This window comes from Manis pentadactyla, chromosome 12 (assembly GCF_030020395.1).
Source record: "Manis pentadactyla isolate mManPen7 chromosome 12, mManPen7.hap1, whole genome shotgun sequence".
Classification (NCBI taxonomy): Eukaryota; Metazoa; Chordata; class Mammalia; order Pholidota; family Manidae; genus Manis; species Manis pentadactyla.
In genome coordinates this window covers 46,275,898-46,293,724 of record NC_080030.1, presented here as the reverse complement: position 1 = coordinate 46,293,724, position 17,827 = coordinate 46,275,898, and the positions used below count along the sequence as shown (strand labels likewise).

Below are 17,827 nucleotides of genomic sequence, written 5' to 3'. Positions count from 1 at the left end.
AAATTAGGAACTCATGATAGATTAGATATGTAAGCCCTTCTTCAGTTGAGCATAATGCCAAGCACATAATGTTCTGAAAAATAGTCACACTAACCAGAAATCAGCTTATCAAACATCTTAAGACATATCACAGTATAAGATGAAGACTGCTAAATCAATGTTAAGTTTAAAATACCATGTCCTTACATTTTTAATTTATATGCTAAAATCTTTCAGTGTTTCCTCACCATAATTTTTATTTAACTATAAAGGGAACAGGAAATAAATACTCTACTCTGTTGCGATCTTTTGAGGCATTTCACAATTCAGTGAAGAACCCCAAAGAAGAATGTACTCCACATAAATTTTAAGATAGCTCAGGATGAATACAGTAAGCTGAACTGAGAGTATATGAAATCCACTCCTGTGCCCAATTCCATGAAATCATTGTTATTTATGACAATCCTGAGTTGTGAGTGTCTGAGTCTGAGGCGATAACTAATCCTTTACTCAGAGCAGTGATCGTGCATGCCCATGAAGTACCACAGAAGTACCAGCGCCAAAATCCTGTACTTATAATTTAAGGGAGGCAACATTTTCTCCTCTCCTTTAATTTGCCAGATAGTACCTTAAATCAACAGATAAAGAAGGGGAGTTGATACTTTATTTTCTCCTTAAGGAGCTGGACAAACTTTCAAATGGCTACTTCTAATAGTGATATTTTTGAAACTGCATATTGTGAAAGAGTTAGTTTGTTGTTTTAACCTTTACTAAATGATGTAGGTACATTTTTGAAGCCAACTTGTTCTTTTCAAACCAATGGTGATTTTGAAAAATAAGTGAAACAAGTCTGTCAAATGGAATTTTCTATGAGATTCTTCACCCACTCAATCTGCCTATATTAGAGAAGAAATTTTAGCCAGCTCGCACTAGGTCCATAAGTGTAATTTTTCATTCAGAAGACAGTACCCAAATTTTAAGTAAAATATTGAATATGTCATGGCTGGTTAACTCCATTCCAACATTTGTTTTAGAAGTCATGTTAAAATGTTGGAGTTCCTTATTTCTAAGGCAACATTAGTATATACCCTAAATATTGAAAAATTGATGTTACCTCTTAAAAAAATTATAAGTAAAGATGAGGTATTATACACTGAATTCCTATTTAATAAACATGAGCCCTTGATTTTTAAAAGCATTTGGAGTGTAACAAGACCACTTGCATCCTTTAAAGAAATAACTTTGTTAGCTATGTCTCAACTTTATAACCAGATCAGAGTGTATACAAAGATAACAGAAAAAAGAGATAGGAACAGGAAAAAAAAGTGATAAACACTTAACTGGAAAAATTTAACTGAAGAGCAGTTATGTAACAAGCCATTTCTAAGATTTCTTTTAATGGAGCAATTGTTTAAATACAAGAGAGAATCAGCAACTTAGGGCAGATATACCCTGTTATGGTTGAATTGTGTACCCCCCCAAAATATGTTGAAGTCCTAATCTGTAGCAACTCAGAATGTGACCTTATTTGAAAACAGGGTGGTTACAGATGTAATTAGTTAAGATGAGGCCATCCTGGAGCAGGTGGGCCTCTAATATAATAAGACTGTTTTCCTTATAAGATGTCCATGTGAAGACACAGGCAGACAGGGAGAATGCCACATGAAGACAGAGGATTACAATGCATCTGCAAATCAAAGACACCAAATAATGCCAGCAAATCACCAGAAACTAAAAAGTGTCAAGGAAGGACTCTTCAGTAGGTTACAGAGAGAGCAGGGCCCTGCCAGCACCTTGGTTTGAGACTTCTTGTTAAAGTAACCCTAATGAATTCACACCCTAATGTCAACTCTGATTCTTTTATAGATCAGGATAAGAAGTAGAAGTGGGGGAAAAAAAATCAGAAAAGTTAAGGTCAAATTGGAAGCAGTAAAAAGAAGACTCCTGAAAATAGTAAGGTATTAGAGTGCAAGACTGCAGAAAGAAATGTAAATAAAAATGTAAAACAATATCAGAGAAAACAAAAAGGAGAATGAGCAACAGAGATCTGACAGTTGGTGTGCTCAGAATATGCTACAGTGAATAATACTTTGAAAAGAACTGGATGGGTAAAAAGCAAATAAACAAAATGTCAAACAATGCTAATGCGGGACAAATAGCACTATGAAAGAAGAGAACACTGTATTACAAAGAGAGGACTCCACAATGAGAATCCAACAATTATAAATGTTTCACAAATCATCAAAATTCATAAAGCCAATTCTAGGAAGCATTAGGGAAAAAAATGGTAGTATAAGACTTAACTTTCTTCAATCAAATATGAAATGACATAAAATAGGTCCTCTGCAAACACACACACACTCCTCCACCAAAGGACATATGTATCTTATTTTCCAGTGATTATGGAAAAATCAGTCACAAAACACTACCCATAAAGAAACCTCAAATTCCTAAATCAAGAGAGTTGACAACATTCATCACAAAGCAGTAAGACTGGAAAACAGCAAAACACATAACCAAATGAAGAAAAACTAACTGGACATCTGTCTCAGACCAAGGAGAAAATCAAACTTAAAATTATAGCATGTCTGGAAGAGATCTGTGATGGAGAAACCATGGAGAGAAACCACTGGGCTGCAAGCAGCAGCGCCAAAATAAAAGTGCTTCCTTCTAAAAGAGTAAAGTATAAAAGTGAATGGAATAAACCTTCCGAACAAGAATTTAGAAGACAAGCGAAGGAAGAAATTAGAGCTAACAGCACAAGTTCGCTTATTAGAAAAAATGATAATAATGGCAAAAAATTTTTGGAGGGAGAAGGTAAAATAGATAAACCTGAAAATGGTGGTGACAAGAAAATAAAGTAAAAGAATCCTAATTGAACAAAACTTTGCTCAACTTTATACAAGTGAACTTGAAGGTGAAGATTTCAAAGGTAAAGAAAAAATGATTTAATTTTTATATTTGAGAAATAAGTGATCAAACTTCTAAACTTAACCGAGCCCAGCCTTCCTTATAACCACAATCACCAAAAAATATACCAAGTCTGAAATATATCTCAGGGAAATCAATGACACGTTTAAGGAATTGATCTTCCCAATACCGTTTAAAGTGTTCCAAATTAGAAAGGAAAGAGAAGTCCATTTCAAAGTAAGTTAGCCGTCAAGTCTAACAAATACCTTGTTGCCTGATTAAAGTTGCACAGCTGATGACAGTGACTTACCAGCCAGTTCATGGATATATTTTCTATCATCCTGTAACTAGAGGAAGACTCATTACTAATAATTAAGGGATCTGAGAAGCTGCAGGATGAGCAGTTTTGGGGAAAGCAAAGGCTCTAAAGAATATTGACTTCCTTCACACCCAGACTTACATAACCATGTTGGAGTCAGAAGAAGGAAGGGAACGGACTTCTACAATTGGAAGGGGGAAAGAAAAGCAAACTGAATTTCATGACCTCAGTCCCAGTGGTGTTTCATGATCATTCTAGGCTTGCCACCAATAATGAAACAACGCATGGTTGTGAGTTGATAATTACATAAGTATTGAAATTCTCAATCATTAAAGAAATGTTACTTGCTGGGGGGAAAAAGTCCTTTGTAAAAAAGACCAAACTATAAAGTTTGTTCAGGATTAAAGAAAATAGTAGACAAGGTTAGCATGAAATTTATACTGAAGCCTAACAAAGCTGCCTAAAAACAGACAATGCCACCAACATTACAGCAATGCAAAAACCTATAGAAATAATTAGTGAATGATACCAACAGCACAATAAAGATCGATGTAAGGTGCCCAACAGGGGCTTATAAAATTGTTTACTATTCAGATTTTTAGGAAAGCTAATAATGAAATTTATCAAGAAAACAAAGTTACCAAAGAAAAGAAATTCACCAATACAAGTCAAAAGGGGATAATATGATTTTTTTCATAAATGCTGAAAAAGAATTTTATAAAAACTGATTCCAACTTGCAAGAAATGGGGATAAGTGGATTATTTCCTGAATCTGATTTCTTGAAAGTTTATCTCTTGTGCCCAAAAATTAACATCCAGGGGAAATACTGAGATTGGTGAGGATTCAACATACCTGAGATGCAGATAAAAATTGGGACAATTTTAGTAGGTTGAAAACAGTATTTTTCCTGGAGTTAAAAGATTAAATGATTGTTAAATATCATATAAGAATACATGCATGCTCAAGCACATTAATTAGTTTAGTTACTTCTTCAGCAATATCCAGCAAACTAAGTATATTCTCTGCAAGCAACCATTGATTATTAACAAAATACAGGTTACTTAATTAAAGAGTATTTTGCAGTTTTCATTCAGCTTTCCTTTTTAGCACACAGTAGCTTCTATTCTGTCATGCTTAAATATTTCATAACTAGTGATTGAAAACAATTTTATGTACCAAAACAATTAATAAACATCTTTAAATACAGAAATAGATGGACAACAAATATTAATATTAGGAGAGTATATCTTGATAAAAAGGGTTGTGTCCATTTTAAAGTAAAAAGTGTTCATAGAAATGTAATAATAAGGCAGAATAATTAGTAGTATAATGTTTATACAAATTTAATATAAAACTTAATAGATTATTGGAAGAAAAGGGTTCACCACCTGTTGGGTAGACCTTGTCCAGGCTTGGTGACACCTGATGATTTTACCCTTGGTCAAATCCTCCTTGAAATGTTACAGTTGAGTGTTGAGTTTGTTCTCCTCGATCCTTGTACTCCCCCAACAAAGAATTGAAAGGCAGAGACACAACAGCAAAGCAGAGGGAAAGTTTTATTTGAATACACTCCAAGGGAGGAATGGGCCAGAGTCAAGGTAAAAATAGCATTGATAGGTTAGGCAGGAGACCTATATATTGCATTCTGGCTAGGAGGCACCTCTTTGATTGATGGGTTATTTGATTGATGGGTCCACTTGAATAGCCATCCCTCTCAGTGCGCACGTCCTTTCCTGTGATGAGGTGTGTTTTGGGCAGTCATTAGTTTTGCTGGATTGCACCCACACTGGGATCAGGTTGGGACTGGTTTGGCCTGGTCCTGACGGGCAAAGAAATTACCTCCCTGTAAAGCCTTTGTTGTCGTCACGTGGGACCCCCCTACCTGGGTAGTTTGGGCAGGTTGTCTTTGAACTTTATCTTCCCCTTCCCCCAGCTGCTCATGTCCATCTTTCCATCTATCAGAATTACCAATTCAAGAAATTGTTAGGAGTGTGCCTACACTGGATCCAAGATAAATCAGAATCAGACTGAGGACCATGTAGGAGACCAAGCAATTGGATTTCATTGTCAGTATTCTTCATAAAGAGGAACCAGTATTAATGAAGCAGCCACATGGAGGCATAGAAACTCTGGAGCAATTAGGTAGGACTAGAAATCAAGGCTAAAGGGCTTTCTGAGACAAGATGGAAGCTCTCTTATGATCCTAGGAGTGCTGAATACCTGGGACACTGAAAACTTCCCAGGGGTTACAAGACCAAGATCATGACTTTGTAAGCATTCTGTGTTGTTACCTCTCCTACATCCTTTCTTAAAGCAGAACAAACCTGATGCTAAATAAAGCCTATTTTGTCTCATGATTTCTCTATTTGACCCCAAGAACATTACTGCTAGCAGTAGTAGAGGGGTTTTCTCAACTACAGACTTATGATCATTACAGAATGAATTCCTAACATTAATCAGTTATCCTTTAAGAGCTGCATTTCATTAAGTTGTTTGATTCCATTTAGAACAAGGTTCCTTCAAGAAAAATTCCTCTAGGGAAATCTTCAAATCTTGTTAAAATAAATTAAAACAAGAATGTTAATTTTGACCCTTGTGTAACCGAGGTGACAAAAACTCTGAAATCATGTACAAGAATATCTGTGCTAGATTATCTTTAAACTAGACAATATAATAAGTCTAAATAGTAAGAAAAAATAAGTCATAGAGAAAAATAAAGTATTCAAAGCATATCTTTTTTTCATTGCTCAAACTTCAAAATGAAAGACTCGGCTAGAATGTTCTAATGAGACAATTTTCTGCTTTTGAGTCTTTGGAAATTAAGAATTTAAAAGAATGTTATTGAAAATGAGCCTCCAATTGTTTTCAATAGTTAAAGAAGATAATTTTTTAAGTTTTCTAAGTGATAAACTTTAGTCAAAGTTCCTTTCAGAAGATAAACATGTCTTTCCCCCTGACCTGCATGTCTGCTGTTCAAAAAAGTTGTTTTAAGTGTTAGTGATATGAAGTGCACCTTCTGAGTCTTGTATTTCAGGCATTTGGGAATGCAGAAATAGTAAGTTTGACAGCATGGCATGTTAGTAATAAAAAAAATTAATAATGCTTATTATACTTAATTGCAAAGAGATTTCTGGGTCCCACACACAAATCCACAACAGTGAAAGGAAATTAAAAGAATGGATAACTACAAAGAAAAGTGATATGAAATTGTCATTGGTAATAGAACAATTATGTTGTAATTTATGAGAGATTTGGCGTTTTGTTAACACTCTTCATTTTTATGATCAGAAAGTAATTATAGTTCTGAGTGAAATGATATTTATTAGCCAAAACTATTATATCATTTCATCATTCAACTCCAGGAAAAATACTGACATTGATGAGGAGTCAGTATACTTGAGATACAGATAGCTATCCAGAGACTATTTTATTATTTTGAAAACTATTATTCATTGTTCCATTTCTAGTATAAGGACACATTTTTTTTCTCCACAAATATTATGAAATGGGAATGGAGGAAAATATTATAAATAAGCATTAAAATTAAGGATAACAATCTACATCTGCTTCGAAAAATATTCTGAAAGTACATATCTTAGTTCATGATACAGTATCAATGAAACAGCATCACCACCATAAGGCAAGTCTTTAAGTCCAGAAATTGTAGGGAAAATAAATGCATATTTTAGTTGTTATTTAAAAGGAAAAATTTTTTTAGTGATTATTTGAAAACATCACCCTTGTGAGTAATCTCTACTGAAAGAGCTCACCAAAGGACAAAACAAAACGAAAAACCAATTGAACTCCTCCACTAAGCCCTTTTGAAACAAGTCGTATCACAGATTAGATGGGAACAATAAAACTGCTGATGGTACTGAGAAATAGTTTCTCTGTACTATATTAACTTCTAAAATTTGACTACTAAGATATTTTTTAATAACACAATTGTGACCATTACATTTCTTATGCAATTTTCTATTTACTTCCGTATACCAGAAGTTCCTTCTGTGATGATGATAAAGGCTTGGATCATGCAACATTCTGCTGTATTCTGTCCACCTCTAAGTGGAAAACAAATTGACAGTAGTATAAGAATCACCAGACAGATTAAGAGTTACAAAGTCTAAAAATGAATCAAAAAGCATTTGAAAATGCTAGTATGTAAAGGGATGTTATTTCAAATCAGCAAAGAAAATAGGATTAATAAAACATGTTGAGATAATTGAATAGCCGTTGGGGGAAAAATGTTGATTTCCTGCCTCTCATTGTTAATACAAACTAATTTCAGTAAGATAAATAATTTAAATTTTAAAATTACTAAGATACAGCATGAGATTTAAAAAATCTTGATATTGGGAAAGCCTTCTAAGGAAGACACAAGGACCATAAAATCTGATACATTCAACTACATAAACATAAAAGTACATAAATACATTGCCAAAACTCACCATAAGTAAATTCAAAAAATAATCCTGGAAAAGTAATCCACGTTGTCGTTAAACAGGTGCTGTCCTTGATTTTTAAAGAACTACAAGTTAAAAAAAAATAATAGAAAAATGAGCACAGAATAAATAGAAACAGTTCATTGAAGAAGAAATGCAAATGACTACTAAACAGATGAAAGATGCCCAAATATATTCACAAAGATGCAAATTCAAAACCACACTGAGATCATTTTTTATCTACTTGATATCATATTTATATGATATATAAAAATCAAAGATATCGTATTGCATCTATATTCATCTAGGTTGGCCAAAAAATGTATTTGCTAGGACTCTTAGGTGTATGGCAAAACAGGGTCTCATGTTGCTGGAGTGAAAATTGACATTTATATAATGACAAATAGACAATAACTCTCAAAATTGTAAGTGTAATTTTATATCACATTTGCACATAGATATTTATCCTAAACATATGCTTGAACATTCATAAACTTTATTCATGTTGCAAGGATATTCATTGCAGCAATATTTATAAAAGCAAAAAAATACTCTAAATAACAGATTAGAAGGAGAACGGTGCAGTAGTATTACTTTCATAATCAGATAAAAACAGTGATATAGAAAGTTATGAATCCTTTATATAGGAATATAGGAACATAACAATTTCATAAGTACTCAAAAGTGCTTTGACAATTACATGCCAAAGCAACTACAGTCTATTTGGAATAGTAGAAATAAGACACACAGACATTCTAATGCCTGCTTTCTAGATAGAGATCTAAACATCCTAACTCAACTGAAATCCTAACTACCATCTGCTCTATAAAATAAAAATAGCTTTCTCTGCTCCAAAAACAATGGTTGGCCCTTTCCCTGTCAGTCCTTATGTAGGTGAGACAAACAACTCTGGGCTCAGTCCTAACTTTGGGAAAGCTACAAACGGGGAACGACAGCCCAGTATGACTCTGTCCATCTTCCCATCGTGCCGCTACCCAAACCACACCAGAGAGATGAAGATAACAGATTCCTGCTCTGGAATTTCAGACAGACAATTTCAAAATACTTGAAAAGAATTAAGCACCTTCCCTTTTTACATGTGTAATAGAGCTCTTAATAATTTAGATCCTCTCTGATATCAGCTAAGGTTTAAGTTATTTTAAAACCAGATAGCTAGAGCTGTAAGTCAGTAATTCACCACTGGTGAATAAACTACATAGTCAGAAGGAAGGAAATAAACACATTCAGCACTTACTACATGGCAGGCACTGTTTTCATTTTCATTTTAAGTGTGTGTGTGTGCCCTTTTAATCCTTACTTCTTAAACTACATTATATCAACATCCTTGTAGGTGAGAAGGCAGAGGCTCAAATAGATTAGAACATGTGTCACAGCTCAGGGTGTAGCAGAGTTAATTTGATTAACTCACTCATTTAGGAATCCAATAAATGATTATAATTATTGCAATTGTTATAAAACAATTGTAGCTATTATAGTATTCCCTTCAATCTGAAATACTACAAAGCACATCACTCTGATGTTCCTCTGAAAAAACAATTTTGCAAATCACACCATGACAACTAGACCATATCATCCTCTCTCAAACTGCATGTGACTGAAAGATTAGGAATGTTTCTGACAAATTGACGTTTCATGTCTTAATGATAATCCTTCAAATTGATCCAACCAGCTTCTTACTCTCTTAGAATTTCTTCTGTTCTGAGGGCTTCAGTTATACAAGGAATCCCTTTTTATGTATGTCAGTAACAAGATATTACACAGTTTCAACTCCTTATGTGTATATTCCTTACTTAGTAAGTGATGGTTTTAAAGATGAAGTACTTGATGGTTGGTTATTTAACAAAAACAAAAAGGAAAACAAGAAAGAAATTGTGTTTATTCCTCAAGTGACAAGTCTTTGCTTCATCAATATCAATCATATGCCCTGTACCTGTTGCAGTGCATTTTTCTGGGCATATACAATAACTTTTTATTTCAAAGCAAATTGTGCTAAGCCTTTTTGGAAACATTAAATAGAAGTCAAATTCAGCATACTTAGTAACAATGAGCCATAAAACTTGGATATGAATGAGGAAATCATGGATGGCTATGATCAAGTTTTCTTATGTTCAGGCAATGGCAATCATGTTGTGTCTCCTGTCTGGTGACAGGAATTGTAAGACTTCATCAATCATAACACACATCCTGATTTCAAGGATTTCAAAAAATGAACAGAAAAACATGTCTTAAAATATCTGAAAAAGTATGTGTCAAACACCATGTGAGGAATTGGGAATACCAAGAAATAATATATTGTCTTGACCTTCATGCTGCTCCTGTCTAGTGTGGACAGACAGGAAAGCCAAAAATCAGTATTGAGTGTGATTATAAAAATAATAATATACATTATATCAGTATTTATGTATACACCTACCATATGCTAATTATTTAATCCTCATAATACTCCCATGAGGCAGGTACTTGATAGAGGTATGAGCCTGTCAGGAGACCCAGGAACAATATCTAAACTACCTTGTCTGCGCAGAAAGCCTTAGTAGGAGCGAGTTCATAAGTGTGAGTAGAATACCAGGCAGGAGCACTCTATAAGCATAGTCAGAGAAGCAGAGGGAGTGGGACACCAGGGAAGGTGCTCTATGTAGCTCAAGGGGCAGCAGAGAAAGAGCTGGGAGCAAGGTTTCTTGTGCCATAGTGAGGAATTAGATTTCTCCTACAGAGTGAGGAGTGCTAAACTGGTTGGGAAGGAGTTGTGATTGGACCAGAAAGGCCAGTTAAAAAAGTATTTCAAAAAAACCCAAGTAAAAATAAAGACTTAGATTAGGTCAGTGACAGTTTGTGAAATATTAAACCCTAATATTGAAGAGGTGAGGTCAACAAAAGTAGCACAGTAAGAATTCCAGAGTTCCCCCTCCCCAAACCCCCCATGAAAGGAACAAAAAAACTGATAAAACTGAGAATTTACTTTTTTTGGAGCCCTGGAAATCAGCCAAAGACTTACAGCAACCCAGGGAATGCTTACTCAAGAAAAATGGCTGAATCTCAATAAAAATAGAAGTTTTGTGGCCTTGTAATTTATCCTAGTCTCACTCTCTATTCCCAGCTTAGAGGTAGCCTTGAAAATAACAGCCTGTATTGCAAGTACAGAGAATATAGACCTGACTATTCATTTTGACCTGTCTGATGGATCCCTGGAAGACCAACTCAAAAAACTACTTGTTATTTCACCTGACTCCGAAGTGGTTTTGTACTAAAGCTGCTATTTGGGGACTTTTGTTTAGAACATTCACAAGAAAACATTTTAGACCCTGGGGCCTGAGACTACAGATAACAGTGAGGCAAATGACAGACCATCCAAAAAGTTTGGGAGGGAGGCCTAAGGAATGAGGAGTCTATAAAAACTTTGCAAAGCTCTCATAATTTCCTGGAACTCTAAGAGGCCCAATGTATTCCCAGGACTGTGTGCTCATTTAAGAGTTACTTGTAAATGCCCTAAGCTCTCAACTTTGGCTCTTAAGACTATGGAAACTGAATATAAAGATGTCGGTAGAGTAACTTCTGTAGTTTAGTATTGAAGGCACACCTCTTGGCAAAGACTGGGAGATTTTGTGGTTCCAGTCATTTACAGAAATTCTATTCAATCATTAGCTGACCTCTAACCTAACAAAACAGGTATTTCAGTGGCCATACATGAGAAAGTTTACATACTTTTCAGAATTAGTTCAGGAAAGTCATTAAACAAAGAGCCACTACAATAACCAGCAACATCAAAAAATCTAGGTTGGGGGGTTGGGAGGAAGGGAAATTGATTTCCAGAGTTCCCCCACTATAATATTCTGTGTCCAGTTTTCAACAACAAAAAAATCACAATGCCTGCAAAGAAATGAAAAATTATCCCTGAGGAAACTCAGACATTAGACAGTTGGGCTGTCTAGACAAAGGCTTTCAATTAGCTATTTAAAATATATTCAAACAGATAAAGGAAGCCATACATAATGAACTAAAGGAAAGATATTTATATTCTATATATCATGAGACTAATGACTCATAATATATAGAATATGAAGTCTAAAAGTTATAAAATGAAACCAAATAGAAATTCTGAATTGAAAAAAACACAATAGTTAATATGAAAAACTCATTAGAAGGTCCCAACAGTAGATTTAAACAGGTAGAAGAAAGAATCAGTGAACTTGACAACTGAAATTACCAGGTCCAAAAAAAGAAGAAAGAAAAATGAATGGAATCTCAGAGACTTAGGGGACACGTAAATCATATACCAAGACAGGCGTACTGGGAGTCCCAGAAGGAGACAAGAGATGGAAAAGGGCAGAAAGAGTATTTGAAGAAATCATAGCCCAAACTTTCTAAATTTGATGAAAAGCAATCTACACATCCAAGAAGCTCAATAAACTCCAAATCGAATAAGTTCAAAGAGACCCATACTTAGACATATCATAATCGATCAGAGAATCTTGAAAGCAGTAGGAAATAAGTGTTGACATACAAAGTATCCTTAAAAAAATCAATAAAGGATTCTTATTAAAAACCATGGAGACCAAAAGGCACTAGGTTGACATATGACAGTATTGAAATAAAACACTTTCAACCAATAATGCTTTATCTGGCAAAATTATCATTCAAAAATGGACAAAATTAACACATTTCAATAAAAAAATCAATAAAGGATTCTTATTAAAAACCATGGAGACCAAAAGGCACTAGGTTGACATATGACAGTATTGAAATAAAACACTTTCAACCAATAATGCTTTATCTGGCAAAATTATCATTCAAAAATGGACAAAATTAACACATTTCCAGATAAACAAAAACTGTGAGCTTTTTTCTAGCAGACTGTCCTATAACAAATGCTAATGTCATTTGTTTGCTAGAGTCATTCAGGATGAAATAAATGAAATAAAAAGATATTACATAGTCATGCAAATCCACATGAAGAAATAAAGAATGCTGATAAAGATAACTACCTAGGTAAATTTAAGAGACAGTATATAAGTGTATTTTTTAGTCTGTGATTTTTTTTCAACCTGATTTTAAGACAACTGCATAAATCAACTATAAATCTTTGTTAATGGGTACATAATGTATAAAGATGGAATTTCTGATAACAGCATGAAGATGGGGGCAGAAATATATAGGAGCAATGTTGTTATATATCATTGAAATTAAGTTGGCATTAATCTGAGAAATACAGGAGAAATACAAAATCTGCGTAGATTTATGGCAAATAAAGAGATATTGAGTTGTTAATCCAACAAATTCTAAAAAAGAAAAGTATAGGACCAGAGAGCTTCCCTGGTGAATTCTACCAAACATTTCATTAATGCTAATCTTTCACTAACTCTTCCCATAAACAGAGGAAGAGGGAATGCTTCCTAACTCATTCTGTTTCCAGTATTAACCCAATGGCAAAGGCAGAGAAAAGCATCACAAGAAATGAAAACTATAGACCAATTCCCTTATGAATATAGATGCAAAAGTCCTCCAAAAATGCTGGCAAACCAAATCCAGCAGCATATAAAAATAATTATACACCATGACAAGTAGAATTTTTCCCAGGCTGGCATGATGGGTTCAACTTACAAAAATGATCAGTGTAATTTATCATATTAACAGAATAAAGGAACAAAAACACATGATCACCTAAATATATACAGAGAAAACATTTGACAAAATCCAACACCATTTCTTAATAAAACACTAAGCTAACTAGGAATAGAACTTCCTCAATCTGAAAAACACCATGTGTTGAAAGCCTATAGCTAATGTCATGCTTTTTTTTCTGCAGTGTTATTTTGATACATTTATGTATTATAGTATTGCTATTGTAACAATATTTATCACATTATACACTTATAGTAAAAAATTCAATATACCATACATTATACCTCTATGGCTTATTTAGTACGTGTTACAAGGTTTGTACCTTAAAAATCATGAATCTTATCTCCCCACCCCCCTCCCCAGTAACCATCATTTTACTGTTTTTTTTTATGCAATTGATGTTTTAGATTCCACAAGTAATATCATATAGTACTCATCTTTCTCAGTCTGACTTATCTCATTTAGTATAATGTGCTTAATGTCTGTCCATACTGATGCAAGTGGCAGAGTATTTCCCTTTTTGTGGCCAAATAATATTCCATTTTGTATATTTACTATATCTTTTTTATTCATTCATCATTGATGGACATTTGTTTCCAGATCTTGGCTCTTGTGAATAACACTGTAATAAACATGGAAGTGCATGTATCTCACCAAACTCCTGTTCTCATTTCCTTTGTATATATATGAAGTAGAATTGTTGGATTATGTGGTAGGTCTATTTTTGGGTTTTGAGAGCCTGTAATTGTTTTCCATAGTGGTTGGAGCAAACATCATGCCAAATGGTGAAAAACAAAAAACTTCCAGGAACAAGATAAGGGTGTCCACTTTTGCCACTTCCACTCAACATTGTACTGGAGGTCCTAGCCAGGGCAATTAGTCAAGAAGAATAATTAAAATACAGCCAAGTTGAAAGGGAAGAAGTAAAATTATCTCTGTTTATAGAAAACATGATCATATACTTAGAAAACCATAAGGAATCCACTAAAAAAAAATGGTAGCTTTAGTTTTGAATAAAAAAGCAACATACAAGATCAATGTACAGTATACAAAAGTCAGTTGCATTTGTAAACAGTAATGATGAGCAATTGAAAGTAGGATTAACAATTTTCCAATAAAAGTAAAAGAAGATTAAAGGAAAAACACTAAATTCCTAGATTAGATTTGTATTTTATAATTTGCATGTTGAATTTGCTCATATAAGAGCATACCTTCTCTGACACTTGAACTTCTCATCTTTATGAAAAAGAAAATGAGGTTATATCTGTTCAGTTTGCAGAGCTCAGTATTAAATTGCAAGTATGACACCATGGCTTCTTTCTGTTGCTATGGGCAAGTTACTTGAATGACTTCAACAGATTTCTTGAACTGAACAGAAATTGCTTCCCACTCAGTTATAATTTTACCATGCAGAGGCTAGAAATTGGGAATAAATAATGAAAGAGGCCATCCAAGTTCACATTTAGTGTTCTGTGTAGGATGTCGCTGATGATTGGAGAGGGGAAACATGACCTAGTGGTGGAGAGATCATGATCTGAATGACATTCTGACAGCTCTGATTTTAATTTCACATAAGTAAATGGAAAAAAAGGCCTATAAAGAAGGAACAAATGGGTTTGCTAAAGTTATGCCTTTAAAGTTGTTCCCTATGGAAAGAAATAAACAGCCTCCAATTGAAGAAAAGCATAGAATATCAGCTACAATCTGATTATGCATATGGCACTATTTGCATGCCATATAGTTTGCATATTATAGCATATCATTGAGATAAACATTAAAAACATATCAAATGTTTTCCAAAACACCTTTTATGTAATCCATAACTTTATTTATTGTCAAGAGATTTGGTGGGCTGAAGATGGTCGTAATTTCTTTGTCTCTCCTTGAGCGGTCTTTTCCCTCCTTTCTGAATCTAGTCTGGCCCTGTGACTATTTGAGCAACAGATTATTAGAGAGGGGATGCCAGCCAGTTCTAGGCTTAGCCCTTTGGAGGACTAATGGGGAGATTTCACCTCTGCCCTCTGGGAACACTCACTCCGAACACACTGCCTCTCAGAACCAGGCTGCCATCCTGTGACAATCCAAGTTATGTGAGGTGCTCTGGGCAGTGTGCCCTGTTGAGCTCTGAGACTTCAGCCGGCATCAACTGACAGCCATGCGAATGGGCCGTCTTGGACGTTATAGCCCAATAGAACCACCTAGTAACCATGGCCCCTGGTGACACCTCAGGACTAGAGCTACCCAGGTGATCCCCATCAACACAAAGAATTGTAAGGAGTAATCCAATGGTTAAGTTATTTAATTTTGGCTGGTTAGTTACGCAGCAATAGATAATCACTTAAACATGTGTGCTAAGTTGTCTTGAAAGTCAAGTGTTACAGATAGCAGAGTGAATAGAAAATTAGTAAATCTGACCTATATCAACAATTGTGTCTGTAATCTAATGCTCCTAGAACTTCCTCAAGGGAGTTTTAGCAATTCGAATGATTACTCTCAGACCTGATCTCTTTTCTAAAACCTATTCACAATAGCCAATTTATATTCCACTGGGTCCTAGACAGAAAAGTATGTGAAATACATAAGTACCTCCAATTTAGCACATTAAAGGTGTGCTACACTTTTGCAAACTTGAAGCATGGAGAAAAGGCTTTTACTTAAAATTTTGCCTCAGTAAAGTTCATTCGTTTGTTTTTAATAAGAGCAGAAGAATGTTAAGAAGTTAGTTTTTACATTGTACTTTTATGTTATCATTGATAATGGTTTTAAAATAGAGTAAAACAAGACCAAAGCAAAACACCCCAAAAGATACAAAACCTAGTTACCCTAAAAAAAAACTTTAAGTTCACTAAACTATGAACAGAAAGCTCAATGCAGTGAGTTAATTTTGAACTTGGTTTGAGTCTTTTGTCAATATTTGGTCAGAATGAATTAGTGGTATAAAATTGAATTGGTTTATCTCTTTTAGGCTGTTGGATTTTACTCAGATCCCAAATGACAATACAGGCTTCTATGGATTGACAAAATGCATTTGCCTTTATAGTTCACTGAGAAATACAGTGCACACTTAAGGTGAGACCTATCTTCCAGGGATGGCTTTGAAGGAAGACTATCATCTGTATAATTTTGAGCACGTCACCAACACACTCTCCTTTCAGTATCTGAATCAGTTAAAAAAAAAAAAAAAGGGATAATCATTCTTGTCCTCTTTACTTGGAAGTTCTGTTCTTCCAAACCAAGTGATCGTATATGTATGAGCATATTTAAGGAGTGGAATGCTTTCTTTAAACTAAGTTGCTTTATTGTTAGTCTTGATAATTCTGCTTTTAGTAATTATGTACTTTTTTCTGTCAATTCTAGAAGCTATTTTATGATACTTTTCTGAGGTCCAAAGATAATCTTTTTTCTTTTTTTTAGATTGTGGTGTCTTTGCCTGCTTTGCTCATAAAAGCCCCTGCAGTTAACTGTCATTTAGCTGAAACATAAACCATGGCAGAAATATTGGTGAGAGAAGAGAAAAAAATAATAAGTATAGAGACAGAAAATAAAAACTAAGGTGAAAATTTCTAGCATTTACACCTCTAAAAAAACATCTTTTTTTTCTTTCTCATTTCAGTCCATCCAGGACCTATACTTTATGGATCATACTTTCAATTTACCATCAGTACTGTTCATCAGCAACTCATGTCCTCAATTTCTTTCCACACCCAGCTGAGGCTCTGTGGTTTGTCATTACAATCACACCTTTGTACCTATCATTACTCCCTTGCCCCTCTTTCCTTACATATTTCTCCTGGAACTTCTTCTATATGGAAGTACATAGTAAATACTCTTGTATCTTGCTTCAGGCACTAAACCTAATGCTTTTATGATTTATCTATGTATGTGTCTGTGGTTCATTCTTTTTTAATCCTGAATGGTATCACTGAATACATTGCGTTTTGTCTATTCTACTATTGATGGACATTTAGGTTATTTCCAATTTTTGCTATCATGAATAAAGCTGCTGTGAACTTTCTTGTACAAACCTTTGTGTGAACATGTGTTTTCATTTCTCTAAGGTAAATACCTAAGACTGGAATTGCTGGATATTAAGGTAGGTGTGTATTTAACTTTACAAGAAACTGCCAAGCAATTTTCCAGAGTCATTTCCCATCCTCAGTGACTTGGAGATGTAGTTGTTTGTTATCATCATAACATTTCATATTTGTATTGGTTAGTTTTTGCTTCATAACAAATGTCTACATAACTTAGAACCATAAAACACTGATTTGAGGTCATTAAGGCCATTCCAGCTTTAAAATACAGTGATTGCTTGTGAAACTTTATTCCTTTCTGAAACAAGTTTCATTTAATTCAACAGTTGCTCTGTGTAGAGGAAGAACAGTAGACCAATCTTTTTTCTTAAGCTACAGTAGTCATCTAAAACAATAAAAGACACTGTTCAAAGTGGGATTTCATCTAAGCGGCATGGATTGATTTCATAATAATAACCCAGATAACTTTACTTGCAGGAACTCTCAAGCATCAATCCTTATT

The 17,827-nt window shown here is 34.3% G+C and overlaps 1 protein-coding gene across 1 annotated transcript in view; it reads left to right on the top strand.

The window, feature by feature from the left end:
- Nucleotides 1–2,605: 2,605 nt before the first annotated feature.
- ADGB (androglobin) overlaps nt 2,606–17,827 on the top strand; it is a 175,165-nt gene continuing 159,943 nt past the window's right edge. The window contains exon 1 of the mRNA XM_057489120.1: nt 2,606–17,384. The gene's annotated coding sequence lies outside the window, so the exon portion shown is untranslated. The remainder of the gene's footprint in view (nt 17,385–17,827) is intronic.